This window comes from Cupressus sempervirens, chromosome 1, assembly GCF_028749045.1.
Source record: "Cupressus sempervirens isolate cs-2001-9-10 chromosome 1, ASM2874904v1, whole genome shotgun sequence".
NCBI classification, from domain to species: Eukaryota; Viridiplantae; Streptophyta; class Pinopsida; order Cupressales; family Cupressaceae; genus Cupressus; species Cupressus sempervirens.
In genome coordinates this window covers 221,035,177-221,049,572 of record NC_143118.1, presented here as the reverse complement: position 1 = coordinate 221,049,572, position 14,396 = coordinate 221,035,177, and positions in this window count along the sequence as shown.

Below are 14,396 nucleotides of genomic sequence, written 5' to 3'. Positions count from 1 at the left end.
CTGAGAGCAGAGGGGTGAATCAGTAACTTATAAAACTTTTAACTTGATTAGCAATTAATCCTCTATTTGAATTCTGATCTATCTGCATGCATGAGAAACTAAAAACATGAAAGCATACATAACACTTTTAACACACAAGATTTGGTGACCCAAAAATCTTCCAAATAGAAAGTAAAATAGGGGTGGGGATGATACCCACAAGCTTTAGTACTATAGTATAAATTTGGCTTGTTAAGGCTTACAATGATCACTTCTGATGATTTTCCCTATTAGGAGCAATAAGGACTCCTAGGTCCACCTTGTGAAAGTATTTACAAACATACAATGAAGTATGCACTCGGTAAAGAGATTTATATAAGACTGTTAGGTCTACCTTGTTAAATAATTTGACTGATCCACCTATTAGGATGAAGCAATAGCTAATCTTTGATCTACAACTTGGTTTACTGAATGAGATTTCTCTCAGTATACAAATCACCTTCTGTGATAGATGAATCTTTGCTACTCATTATACTATTGTAGCCTTTGTAATTCCCTCTTTTTCTCTTTTCTAATGATTACATTACTTCACTTCGATGATTTGGATGTGATACAATACATTACATATATACCAATCCAATTACATAATTACAAATTTGGCCACAATACAAGTTTACACAAATATTATAAAGTTGACCAAAGTGTAGAAAATTAGGCTCTAAAGATTGATTCGATGAGGTTCTGATACTTGATATCAGGCACTTGATAGACTTAGAAGCTCGATCCATACCGATCACTTCCAAGTAGTCTTGAACTCGGTCTACATTAGTGACTCGACGAATATTGTGAAACTTAGCAAATAAATTGAATCACTTGATTCTCACTGTATAGCTTGGTCAACACTAGATTCTCTACAAGCTCAGCATACACTAAGATGCTTGGTTTACACTATTGATCTTTAACTCTATAGTAACTACTCAATTCAAACTAAAATCTATCCATAAGACTCAGTAGCAACTGTAGAGCTGGTAGCAATTGTTAACTATACAATATGTTTGGTATGAACTTATAATATGAATAAGTGTATGTCACTAATAAAAAACATGACTAGAATTTCAACACATGTACCAAAAACACAACATCTCTAGCCAATGTCTAGCTAGGGTCTTGGCTACAATTTCTAATGATTTCTTGTTGATAATCATATTTAGCCACAATTGAAAAATCTCATAGTTGAAACTGAAATTATGCTAATCCAAGATCATAAAGAACATCATGAAAGTGAAGAATATTAGTAGAAAACATGTAGAAAACACATATACCAACAACACAACACCTCTAGCCAATGTCTAGCTAGGGTCTTGGCTATGATTTCTAATGATTTCTTGTTGATAATAAAATTTATCCACAATTGGAAAATCTTAGAGTTGAAACTAAAATTAAATTCTTTGCTAATCCAGGATCATAAAGAACATCATGAAAGTGAAGAATATTAGCATAAAACATGTAGAAAAAACATGTACCAACAACACAACACCTCTAGCCAATGTCTAGCTAGGGTCTTGGCTATGATTTCTAATGATTTCTTGTTGATAGTCAAATTTATCGACAATTGGAAAATCTCAGAGTTGAAACTGAAATTAAATTCTTTGCTAATCCAAGATCATAAAGAACATCATGAAAGTGAAGAATATTAGTAGAAAACATGTAGAAAATTATAGTTATTATCACACCAATAAAACATGTGGCATCACCATAGATTTTTACATGTAAACCAACCTTCTACTCTTGAAATTTGTTAAAAATATTTTTATCAAATGGCATGACTTGATGCTACAGTCCACATACCACCTTACACCAAAAATGGCTTTAGTGGATAAGCATGAAACCATGGAATAGGTAGTCTCAAGCCTCAACAACTAATCCACTATTGAAGCTTTTGCACCCTTCAAGACCTTCTTAGCTTGTCTTCATAGGATATTGTGAAGCTAAATAGTTAACACATGAAACACTTGATATGGTTTAAATCTTTCTTCCCTTATTTATATAAATTTTCCTCCTAATCTTTTCCTATCACATTCTATTCATCTTCCCAATAAGAGCTTGGCTCTAATTTCCATTCAATAATTATATTTGAATGTAATTTCTTCCAAGATGAAATCATCCCAAAATCTTTTCAAAAGTTAGAGTCTTTTCATGAACACAAGACCCCAAACAAAGAGTTCACAAAATGGAGAGGACTCATTTACAACCATAGGTACCATACCCCTAACTTTAATCATGATTATTGCTAGTTGAACAAATATTTATGTGATCTTCATTATAAAGATGATTTTTTTTTGTGTCACTCATGCATGTGGCATTGAATTTTTTCCTTGTCAACACCTTATAAGATATGTTAACACTGATAAAGAGTGGTCAAGGTTTCACACATATAGTTTGAAGATTTTTTTCAACAAAATAAACAATCAAATGATCCTTGACAAAATCCAAGATGGTTATTGTTCAACCAACAAAATTAAATGAAAAAAAAATGTCAGCATGGTATGTATATAGACCCAAAGATAAACTTCTTCCATCAACATTTGCAATCTACACTCCAAGGAGTAAATTTTTACAATTGGTGAAAACTTGAGACATACTAAAACTGAACATATTAGATCAAATGTAGATCCACAACCTAATAGGTTGTAGATTAATACTCCAAAAACTAAACCAACTACAATATCACACCCTATAAGTTATAACATTTCACACATTCAAGATACTTCAATCACTAATGCAAAGTAGTGAAATCTTCTTACCACTCCTTCACAGGTAGAAACATATTTCGTTACAATCATGGAAGATATTGATAACAATAATCTACTATCATGTTTAAGCTGATTAACATGTTAAAATTCAGCACAAGGATACAAATATTTTATGATAGGTTTTGAAATGAATTGTTAAACTTTGGTCAAACTTGCAATGAAGAGTATGATGCATACATAGACTTCTAAAAGTACAAAAAATAATGAATAAATGTTGATATTAAATTATATTAGTTGTTTGAAATATTCTTGTGTATCCTATGGGCATTAAATAGACCCATTAAATTAGGTAAATAGAAATAGGAATAAAGCACTAATTTTGGAGCTTAGCACATTCTCCATCATTGAGATCTCTCTCCAATGAATTGGCTAGTGATCCTGTAGTGCCTCTCATTTTTGGAGTCTATACCTTGCCTATTTTGATTTGAGAGAAACTTGATACTCTTATTTTATGTACTTTGAGATGACCTGAGGGTTTAATGTTATACTTTGATTCAATACCATAGATTCTTTACTACTATACTATTCAGTTTATCATATATTCATGTTGATGCCATTTTGAGATTATAGTAGATCTGTGATGATATCTAATTATCTAGCATTTGGACATATTTTTTGATTATATTATGTGATGGATTTTATGCTATGGTGATTTACGTCATTCTTGCCTCTTTATGCTTTTATGTAAACGTGAGTGATGTAAATGGATTAATTAGCTATTTAATGCATTATTGCTTTGACTATTATATTATATGCAATTGCACTTGATCATGTGTTTTAGTGTGCAGGAATTATATCCTTGGCAGTGGCACGTGGAGTTAGTGATTCAACTATTCATATTTTACCAATGTCATCTCCATATGGTCAACATATCCTTATTTAATTGTTTAGATTTAAAACCTTTCGATGATTATTAAATCTAAACTAATCTGCATTATGTGATTAGACCAGTGAGCGTGTCTGTGCATTTAGAGGTTCACATTGTTGTGAAAGTTTAGTGATTTATGTGATTTTAGATTTTCGAGCTTTAAATCTTCTCAAATTTAATTTCTAGCACATTTCCTTAGGTGAATTCTTGTTATGAGGAATGACCTATATTCATTTGGGTTGATTTAGAGTCTAGCTACTCTATTGGCTATTTTCCCTAATTGACTATTCACTCAAAAAGTGAATAAGTATTGAAAAAGTGATTTTATTATTCACTTCTCACTTTTTGAAAATAGAAATTTGAGAGCTTTTTTGAAATCCTCTTCTGGAGGATCACATTTCTATTTTTTCTAGGAGATGTGAGCATGAGATCTTTGCAAGGTTGATTTTGTTAGATCTAGCTCAGGCAGACCTTGCTTTGTCACGATTTTTGGAAACTTTGATGGGCATTTTATTTTATTATGTGGGTTTCAATTTTTGCCGCTTTCATTGTCAAGTAGGGCCTTCCTATTTTCTTGTTTTAGTTCCATTTCAGGTTCTATTTTTGGTAGTTTTTTGTTTGGAGGATGAGAACTAGTGTTTCCCTTTGTTTCTATTTGTTGGTTCTGCCTGATTGGTTGGGTATGAACATTTTCCCAATTTTTGGGATGGCAATTTGGGATTTTGGACCATTATGCTGGCCATTTTTGCATACAATTTCCAAAGCCAAATATTATTGTATTTTTGGAGGTTTTGTACCCAAAGACCAAATGGGTTTTAATTTTAAAGTTTTCTAATTTTTTTGGGGTTTTTACCTTCCTTTGTGTGCTGCCCTATTTTATTAGGTTTTCTTGGCATGAGTTTGGTCATGGACCTAAATCATCCATTTGGATGTTGGTCAAACCTTTATTGTACTTTTATGTTGCATTGGGATGTGTGCTTCATCAATCCTCCCAATTTTATGTTTAGTTGAGTGATATTCTACATTGTATTCTCATCTAGTCCTTGTGAATGATCTTCATGATGGTGGTGTGCCACACATGAGTACATGTATGTACACTTGTCGAGTGACTTGTGAGTCCCAATTGTTTTTGGAACTTCCAGAAGTTATGATCATTGGGGTTGGGTTGAAAATTTGCATGCCTATGGGAACTCATCATTGGATGAGCATGGGTAGGGTAGGGTAACACATGGAGGGGCTTCTGTCTTGCAACCTGGTGACCATTTCTTGGTTGGTAGAGGAAGTTTTACATAAGTGATAACTAAATAAAATACTAGGTGGTAATATAATATAAGATAATTAAAAAGTGAGATTGTGCACCTTCCGCTGGGAAGTTGATGTTGCCTAGATTGTGCACCTTCCATTAGGAAGTTGATGCTACCAATATTGGCTTGGACTTGTCGATGCCAAATGACTCTCCATGATGTTAGCCCTTACTTAGTAGCCCATTGAGTGTCTAACTAGGACTTATATTTTATGTTTTGTCTATGTCTTGGTTTCAGTCATCATACTATCGAGCATGAGTGTTAGCCATGGATGTTGTGCTTTATGTGCATTCATGGTTTGATTGTTATCTCCATCAACATGACAAGAGTGGACCTACAGGTGCCATGTGGTTGGGAGACATAGCTACCCATACCACTACTAGGGATTGGTGTATAGAGATGGTCTATTATTCTAGCGTGACTGTTGCTGGATATTTTCACTTGGTACTTTGGGTTCTAGAGTGTGCTTTCTTGTGATCTATGCTTTCATTGTGATTCTTGTATATCATGTTTAGATGATGTTAGTTATTATTGCATTTCCTTATTATGATGATTAGCATATGATAGATGATGTTATCTATTTTGTTTGATTTCTTATGCTTTGTATTTAACATGTTTAGTAGTGACATCCCCATATGATAGTACTGACAATCTGATTGATAGCTTGGGATGTTACGCATGGGGGATGGCTAGGGCCCATGATGGTCTTATGATGCTATTGTGGTTGGGAGGAACCATGTACTTAGTTTTTTTGTTTGGTTTATTGTGATGTTAGTTATGTACATTGCGATGTTGCTTTCAGTAATTTTCACTTCACTATTTGTTAGATGGTTAGATTTTGGCTTTCTATGTTTCAGTTATTGTTTGAGTGTCCTTGCCTTGAAATGTGGATCTGGTACTCCCTAGTGTGGAGGAACTTTATTTATTTCTTTTTACCTTAGTGTTTTTCTAGCGTTTCGTTCTTGATCCTCATGTGAAAATGCAATTTCTCATGCGGGAATGCAAGTCCTCACATGGTGTGTTGGGTTTCTTTGTATGGCTTGGCACTTTCTTGTGCAAAATCCAACACTAGTTTTGGTGTCTTTGCTATTAGGCCAAGTGCATTTTCATGGCATTAAGTGCACTTTCTCATGTGGATGGCAGTTTCTCACATAACATCACTACTACATTTAACATCATTTTTCGACCAAAAATTTCGACTATCAACTAAATAAATTTAGGGTGGTCGAAATGTAAAGGCAAAAATTTCATTTTTTTACATATAAGACCCGTGTTGGTCAAAATTTTGACCAACACAGGGCTTATACATCCGCAAAGTTCAAAAAACATTTGCCCAATTACGTTTTTGGCGCCCAATTTCATTTGACATTTTTGGAGCATTTTCGCATGGTTATCTCTTCATTTTCACATGGTTTTCTCTGAGCCCAGTTTTGTTTTAGGTTTTCTCCACCCACTTGATTAATGATGCCTGCTAGCCCTGGGAATAATATGAAAGGGGGCCCTACATTTGCATCAATATAGGGGGGGTGGAATAGTAGTTTGAAACTCTCAATATTGTCTTTCTTTCATTCTTCCTGATGTGCTCGACTTCAAAAGCTATTCCATTCACGACCTCCAATCACACCTGCATCTCCGATGGTTGAGGAGAGGGATTTCTCTTCGAGCATATTTCCATAGGTACATGTGTATTTTTGTTGTAGGTTTTTATGATAATATTGAAGATGGAAGTGAATACTATTACTATCATTATTATTTTTTATGCCAAAGTTCAACCATTGTTGTGTAATATAAATGGGAGAGTCTCTGCTCAAGTGTTTTTTCTCAGTGATGTTTTGATGATAAGTGTTAAAAAGAGTCTAGTTGCAAAAAGAATGTAATGTACTTGTTGTTTCATTTTATTAAAAGTGTGTAGATGCAGATTTATCATTTGGAATGTTGGTCTATTGTAACAACTATTATACTTTTTGTTATAGTAATGAAAGAAAAGAAAGGAAATGTATATGTAGAAGCTGTAGTTGTAAAAGCTTAGAAGAAATAATAATGACAAATTTTTTGTTTTATAAATATAGTTGTGTTGGTATCATATTTTTCTTGTATTTTTGTTTTAATAATACATAATTATATTGTATCATTTAGACAATAGTTTCATATTCAAAAAAAGAACAAAAAGAAAAAAAAATTGAGTGTGTTTCTCTCTTCAACTCTAGAACATTCAACTTAAACATCAACACATAAAGATAATAATTTGAAATCTAGTGTGTTTAGTGCTTGGAGTTGTACCCTCAATACCTAGGCCATGTGGGCTATAAAACATGATATTCATGTGATTCTATGTTAGATGATGATGATGATAATGAATAATCACCATCTACTACTAGCTCATGTAGTGATAAAAGGTCTTCAATGCACCTCTAACTACAAGTATGCCATGGAAAACTTGTGATGGAGATGACTCCTCAAACTAATAGACTATCATGGAATTTTTTTGATGAAGATGACACCTACAAATACTGGACTATCTTAAAAAACTTATGATGAAGATGGCACCTAAATTTACTAGACTATAATTGAATTGATGTACTTTGGATCCTTCATCGAAAGTCTCTGTCATTTTGTTAGAAGATGATTTATCTTCTAGGTCAACCAAAATAATCTCTCTCCTATATTTCAATATTACATTTAATTGTTGCATTGCAATTAGGTCTTCCTACAAGGGTTTCCATTTGGATGAATAACAAACTTGTTGGTGTTTTAAAACTACTAAGCAACAAAATGCTTAATACCAAGATGACAATACTCACATAGTCTAAAGACTAGCCAATTCTTATTATCAATTGTATGTGCACACCATTTGGGCCAAACATCTACAAAAACAAGGGTGGTTTTCTACTCTTTTGGCTCTGCAAAACCAGGGTGGGTATACCTAGGGATGATACAAGACTAGGAAAGCTGTATGAGAATTATCTTAGTTTCATTCTGATTCTTATCTCAAATTCTGCAATACATGTACAATTCTTGATACTTTAATAAACACATCCCATAGAACAGATATGGCCAAAAATCTTCTATAGGTCTGCAGATGTTCTCAGCAATAATGGCTAACTAAAGCTAAAACATTCCATGCAAACAAGTAGAGGCCAACTTTGAAGATCTACAGGAAATAAAAGTAAAGTTAATTATAATTCTGCATTTTGACAATAATGTGTGACACATTTCTCTTTCAGTTGGATTAAATTTGATCAGTGCCTAAATCATTGGGGTTTAGAGTCTACTACAAATCTCTAGATCTAATTTGTTGCCTTACAACAAATTTTATCAGCAATTCTTATCAGAAATCGTCATTCAAAATCCTTTCCACTACTATAGCAACCTTATCAAATTCATAAAAGCTTTTACTTAATCCATTGAATTGACAACCATGATAAAAAAATATACAACCTAATTGAACCGCATTCAATTGCATAAGCCTTTACCTATACAACATCAAGATAACCAAGTAATCAAAAGGAGACAAAGTTCAGAAAGAACTGATATGGGGACAGTTCATAATTTGTATTCATTTTCCTTGAAAATTGTATACAATTTACAATAGACTCAGAATGACCTTCAGAAAGAAACACAGATCATTCTATATTCATGTATTCTCAAGATTTGACAGAGGAAATACATCATGAATTTTTGTTCAAAAATGGTGGACCAAAAAAAAACTAAGTGTATCACTTAGCAAATAGAATTCAGACCTTTTCTCCTGCCTTGGAATTTCACTTATATAGTGTGAAATGCAACAAGCTTCAGGCTAAGAGAAACTGACAGGTGTCTTTTACAAGGAATATCTACATACACCTATCACAAAATGACAAAACTATGGGTAACAAAAGATATCGAAATCAAATCATTCCTTTCGGTGGGTCAGCTTCTGTTACATGTTCTGATGTTGCCGAGTTGGCTATTGATCTGATTCATCTTCATATGTAACTGCTAAATTAGCCAGTGATGAAGCTTCTTTTGATGAGGGCACATTAAACTCCACCTGCAGGCTTCCACCACCTTCATTCTGCATGGTAAGGACAACTTCTACCTTTTCCTTTTCTTTAATTGTATTGGCATCTTGGGGTTCCAGTTCTGCAACTAAAAGTGACAGGTTTTTCTTGTCTTCTTCTTCTGATTGGGTTTGAGCAGTGATGGTATCAATGATTTGGACTTCCTCACCCTGCACCTCATCACTGTCAGTTTCATCTACATCAAACTATTCACTAGAAGGCATTTCTGCCATCCACTTGTCAAATAATGTGTCATCTGGCCAATTGAATTGCAAAATATCCTTCTATTTCTTTATTATATAATCAGCCTCATTATCAATATCAAAAAATTCCTCTTTTAAAGAATCAAAGAATATTTTGGCTTTCACCATTTCTTCTATTGTGGTGGCCCACCATGCATGCCCTATTTCATTTATGACTTGATTCATTCTTAAATAGAATAAATCATCAAGTTCCTTCGCCGATTCCTCTTTGCTTTTGAAACTATTTTTCTTATCTAGGGCATGAGGAAATAAATTGAATTTTTGGCTCTTATATTTGTCTAACTAACCTATTATTATCTTCTATAAATGTATCCTTTTGCTATCAAAATCAGCAAGATCAAAAATAATGTCAAAGGTTTTATCAATCTGATCACGAGAATTATTTATAACAGATAGACACAATAAGGTTATTGCTTTCTCCCTTCTCACCCATTTGTTCACAATAGGCTTTAGAGCCTCATCATCTGCTTTTAACTCCTCCTAGATGTTAATTACCCTGGCCAATTGATCATGGATTAGTGTCCATTCAACCTTGTCTCCTAGATATGTAAGAGTTGTTCTTAGTTTATCTTCATATTTAGATTCCAGCTCTACATGTAAGGCCCACAGTTTACTCTTTTCTTCTTCAAAATCCTCAGCAGCGTAATACTGTGGCCCTTGGGGTGTGCCTGGTATTTCAATGAGGGGGGTAGATTTGAAAGGTTCAATAGGGGGGTGAGGGTATGTTATTTTAGACCTGGTGGATTTTCCCAGTAGCTTGTTCTCAAGCTCAACTCTCCTTTTTACCTCTTTATTGTAGGCATCCACAACTGCCTCATATTTACTTTGTAATTCAAACATTTTCTTTTCCTCCCTTTTAGCAGTAGCCAAGGCAAATTGAGAATAATTTACATTCATGTGGGCTACCTGTACGTGTAAGGTATCAACAACTCTCCTCACAATAATATTCCCTATCAGTCCTGAACCATCAGGCTGTGCTAATACAATCCTGGATCCTCTTCTTAATGACCACATAACAAGAGCAACTTGATCATCACTAAAAGTAGTCCCTGCAAATTCCTTTTTATTTGGGTCTTGTAACTCCAGTCTATTAGAAACAAAGTTGAAAATCAATGCATCTGCAATATCCTAATTAGGAAACAATAGTATGTTAGAATTTTTTACCATTTGCCTTCCCTCCTTAGGGGTAATGTTCTAGAATTCTTGCCTCATTTGCTTCTTTATTTGGTTTTGGATGGAGGCTTCATCCATTTCTGGATGCTTTTTTTTCATGTTCTTACATCTTTCCTCAAAATTGTGGATGTTTGCCCTCCAAGAAAATTGATGGAAAGCCCTAGACCTTACAAAACTGTCATCTGACAAAAATTGTTGGCTGGCTTGTTCCAAAATAGGGTCCAATTCCCTTCCCTTAAAATCAGCTATAGTAAGCTCGAGGCTTGGCACAAGAGGTTCTTGGGGGTTCCCTTCATCGATCTCTGCTTGAGTGACAAAAACTCCCCCTTGTGATCCAAGTTGTTCAATTTGCTCAATAGTGAGCTGCTCCTCCTCGGTTCTCAAAGGGGTCTGTGAAGGTGAATACTCCTCAACATGAGAATCCTCCTCTCTTATTATTTTCCTCCTCTTAGGGGAGGGCTCAGTAGGCCTCTCTTCCAAAATCCTACTAGTGGACTCAATTATTTGTTTTCCTTTGTCCACTGTATTCTTTTTATTTTGAACAATAGTATATCTCAGCCTTTTTTGGACAGTTAATTGACCTACCCTTATATTGGGAGTAAAACCTGATCTTCCCATTACTTCCCTAGCCTTATCTGGGTAGAATCTAATAAAGAATTGCTTCTTTTCATTCATTGCCTCTATTATTTTAGGAAAATTATTCATAAGTTTTCTCATCTTATCTACATTTGTAACTACATCATCCAAAGGACTATAATCTGGATCAAAATAATGAATGAAATCCAAAATTTTAGAAAAGACTTTCCACTTTTCTTTCCTAGTCTCTTGCTCCTACAAGGAGTACTCATTCCTTATTAAGTCTTCAGGAAAATAAAATTCATGCTCAATTTTACCAAGCTTAATTCTCTGCCTCAGAGCCAAATGATAAAATCCTTCAGAATCACAATAACGAGGATGGAAAGTGGCCATCTGATAAGGATTCAAAATCTTGTGCAGAGAAAGCCAACCTTCTTTTGTGATTACAAAATGATGAGCCACTATGCAAGTAGGAAAAATTGACCCCTTTTGTCTTTTCAATAGAAGGGCTTCCTCCACTTGTCCTAGCTGCCACAATATCTCAGCAACTCCTACCTTCAAAGGCACTTAGTAGGGTAGTACATGAGGGCTTCCTTTAAAACCATATATTCTAAATATAGTAGAAATAGAATATGGAATGACATTTCCCCAATTATGTGAAACTTTCAAACCACTTGGGTTGTCCATAGGCCTAATGAGATTCATTAATTCTTTGGGGATTCTAGGATTGTCCCTTAATAGGAGGCATCTTAGCTTTAAAGTGAAATACCTATCAAACCTGACAAAACTGGCATTCTCTGCATCCCAAGTCATATCTGCACTCCACAATTGAACTAGTAATGCTTCCTCACTCTCTTCTCTATCTAATTCCATTTCTTTACTAAAATATGTTACTCCCTTGAATAAGAACATGTACATTAGCAGAGAATAATGGCCAAAAGTTTTTTCCACCTTACCCTTAGCAATTCCAATTAGTCCAATGTGATCCTCCTCAGCTAAGTAAGAAGCAAAATAAAAAATTATATCCACACCCAAAGAGAAAATTTGAGTAATCATATACATAAAATCCACAAGCATGAACTCTTCTTCATCTCTCCCAAAAACTTTACACAAGGACCTATATATTTCTATAGCCCTAGAATTGAAGTATGCCCTTTTGAAAGGCTCCCTGGAGGATGCTGTTGTTGCTAGTAGTGTTCCAATTCTACCTATGTGTGTGCTCAACGCTCCTTGCCTAACTGCATCTCTCTTAGACATATACTCATTTTTTAACCCTTTCAAATCAATGGGCACATGATAATCAGTGACAGGCCCTAAATTGAAAACTTCCCTAATCTCCTCTGTGCTAATTGTAATCAAGATTTCACCATCAGTTCTCCTCACTACCCTAAGGGCTTGGTTGTAATTCTTAGCTACAGCTTCCAAAGGATCATAATCCATGAAAATACTAGGAACCACCATTTTCCCTAGACCAAAATTCTAGATGTTGGCATGTGGGGCAAAAAGGTTCCTCTCTGAAAACCATTTTTTGAATAAAACAAGACTAGTCTGTGAAGTTGTTGCATCCCTAACCCAGTTTCCTATGTCATACAACCCATCTGCTATTTTCAGCCTAGGGTTTAATGAAGTTAGCCTCTTAACTTCTATAGTTTCAACAGTGGAAGAAGGGAGCAGTTCAAGAAAATCATCGTGGACATTCCTATCCAAATAGTTCTCTTGATCAAAAAATGCTTTCTATTTTGGAGCCATTTTAATTAACTCTTGAAGGAATTGAAACATCAGGAGGATTATAATGCAAGTACTTACTTTGAATTTCGCTCTAGTTCTTCTCAGTGTTACTGCAATCTTTCTGCGAACAAACTACTTCACAATCTTACTGAATCCAACACGGTCTTCTCAACAACTATTTTTTCTTAGAAATGCTCTACATCTTTGTTCGAGTATGGTGGAATTAAGAAAATCTTCTGTGTTATACTCTATTTTTCTTCACACGCGAAGCTTTCATCTCTCATAAATGCACAAGGTGGCATCACCTTCTATATTCAAATTTACACCATGGATTTACAATAAATCCTACGATCCAGGGATGCAAGCAAGGACGATTCATGTTCCTCTTGACAAGATGGTAGTCAACCCAATAAAAATTTGCCATGTGTACCTTTCCTTCATTGTTGGCACCTCTGAACTAGACCCACAGAACTCTGAGGACACATGTCACTTAGGCGCTATCTCACTATACATAAAGAGTGAGCACCTTTCCATAGTGAGATAGCACCCGTCATTGATCTTGATTTGATCATGTGGATGACATTTGATGCATTGCTCAAAAAAAATATGGTGGGCCCCTTGTCGCCATGTCACTATTCATAACCTTGGTGCAACTCACCATAGCAAGATAGCGACGATCATGGATCTGAGATAGATCTGACGATCAGTCTTTCATATATTTTGTAAATAGGGCATGGGTCCAATAATTGATGACATGATGAAATCCTAGCTATATTACTTGCTACTTGGGGCCCATATTTGTTTATTTCTTAGCCGGTCACTATGTCGCTAACGGCGAGAAGAACAAGTTTTGGATAGCGACATAGCGAATCCTGGTGTCTTTGCTTTTCTCAGCGTATACATGTAGCCCATTAGATGCCAACGTGTTCCAAAGCTTTATTATTGATATCTGATGGAGTACTTTCTGGGACCCACTTACTCTAAAAAGTTGTCACAATACTACTTTTCGTCTGGGCGCTATGTCGCTAACGGCGAGAGACACCAATTCTTCGATAGCGACATAGCGATTTTTGGTGACTCATCAAAATTTAGGGTTGGAAAGATAAGGGCGAGTGAAGTCATAACTACCCTCATTAATGCATCTAACACATAATAAAATAGCACGTGCACCAGGCAGCCTGAAAAAACTTACGATCATCAAAAAATTTAAAAGTGACTGCTGGCCATTATTTTTGGTGAAGGCGTCATGTCGCTAATGATGAAATGCCTAATTTCTTTCATAGCAACAAAGTGACTAATCAGAAAAGCTAAGATTTTTGTTGACGCCTTTTGTACCTCAATTTTGTAATTCCTTTTTAGGTTTTGACATGTCTGTTGTAAACGTGATGAAATATCTCTGAAATAATACAATCTTTGGTCACCGTATTTCCACTTGACGGTACCTCTTTTCAACTTAGCGATGGTCGCTATGTCGCTAAGGGTAAAATACTTGTATCTTTTCATAGCGAGATAGCGATTGCTGTAGATCTTTTAGGGATCGGGCGGTCATAAACATAAAAGAAAAGATGTGACCAACAAAACTATCATGGAAAAATTGTGACAAAGATGCCACCTGCAACTATTAGACTATCATAGAAAAATTGTGATGAAGA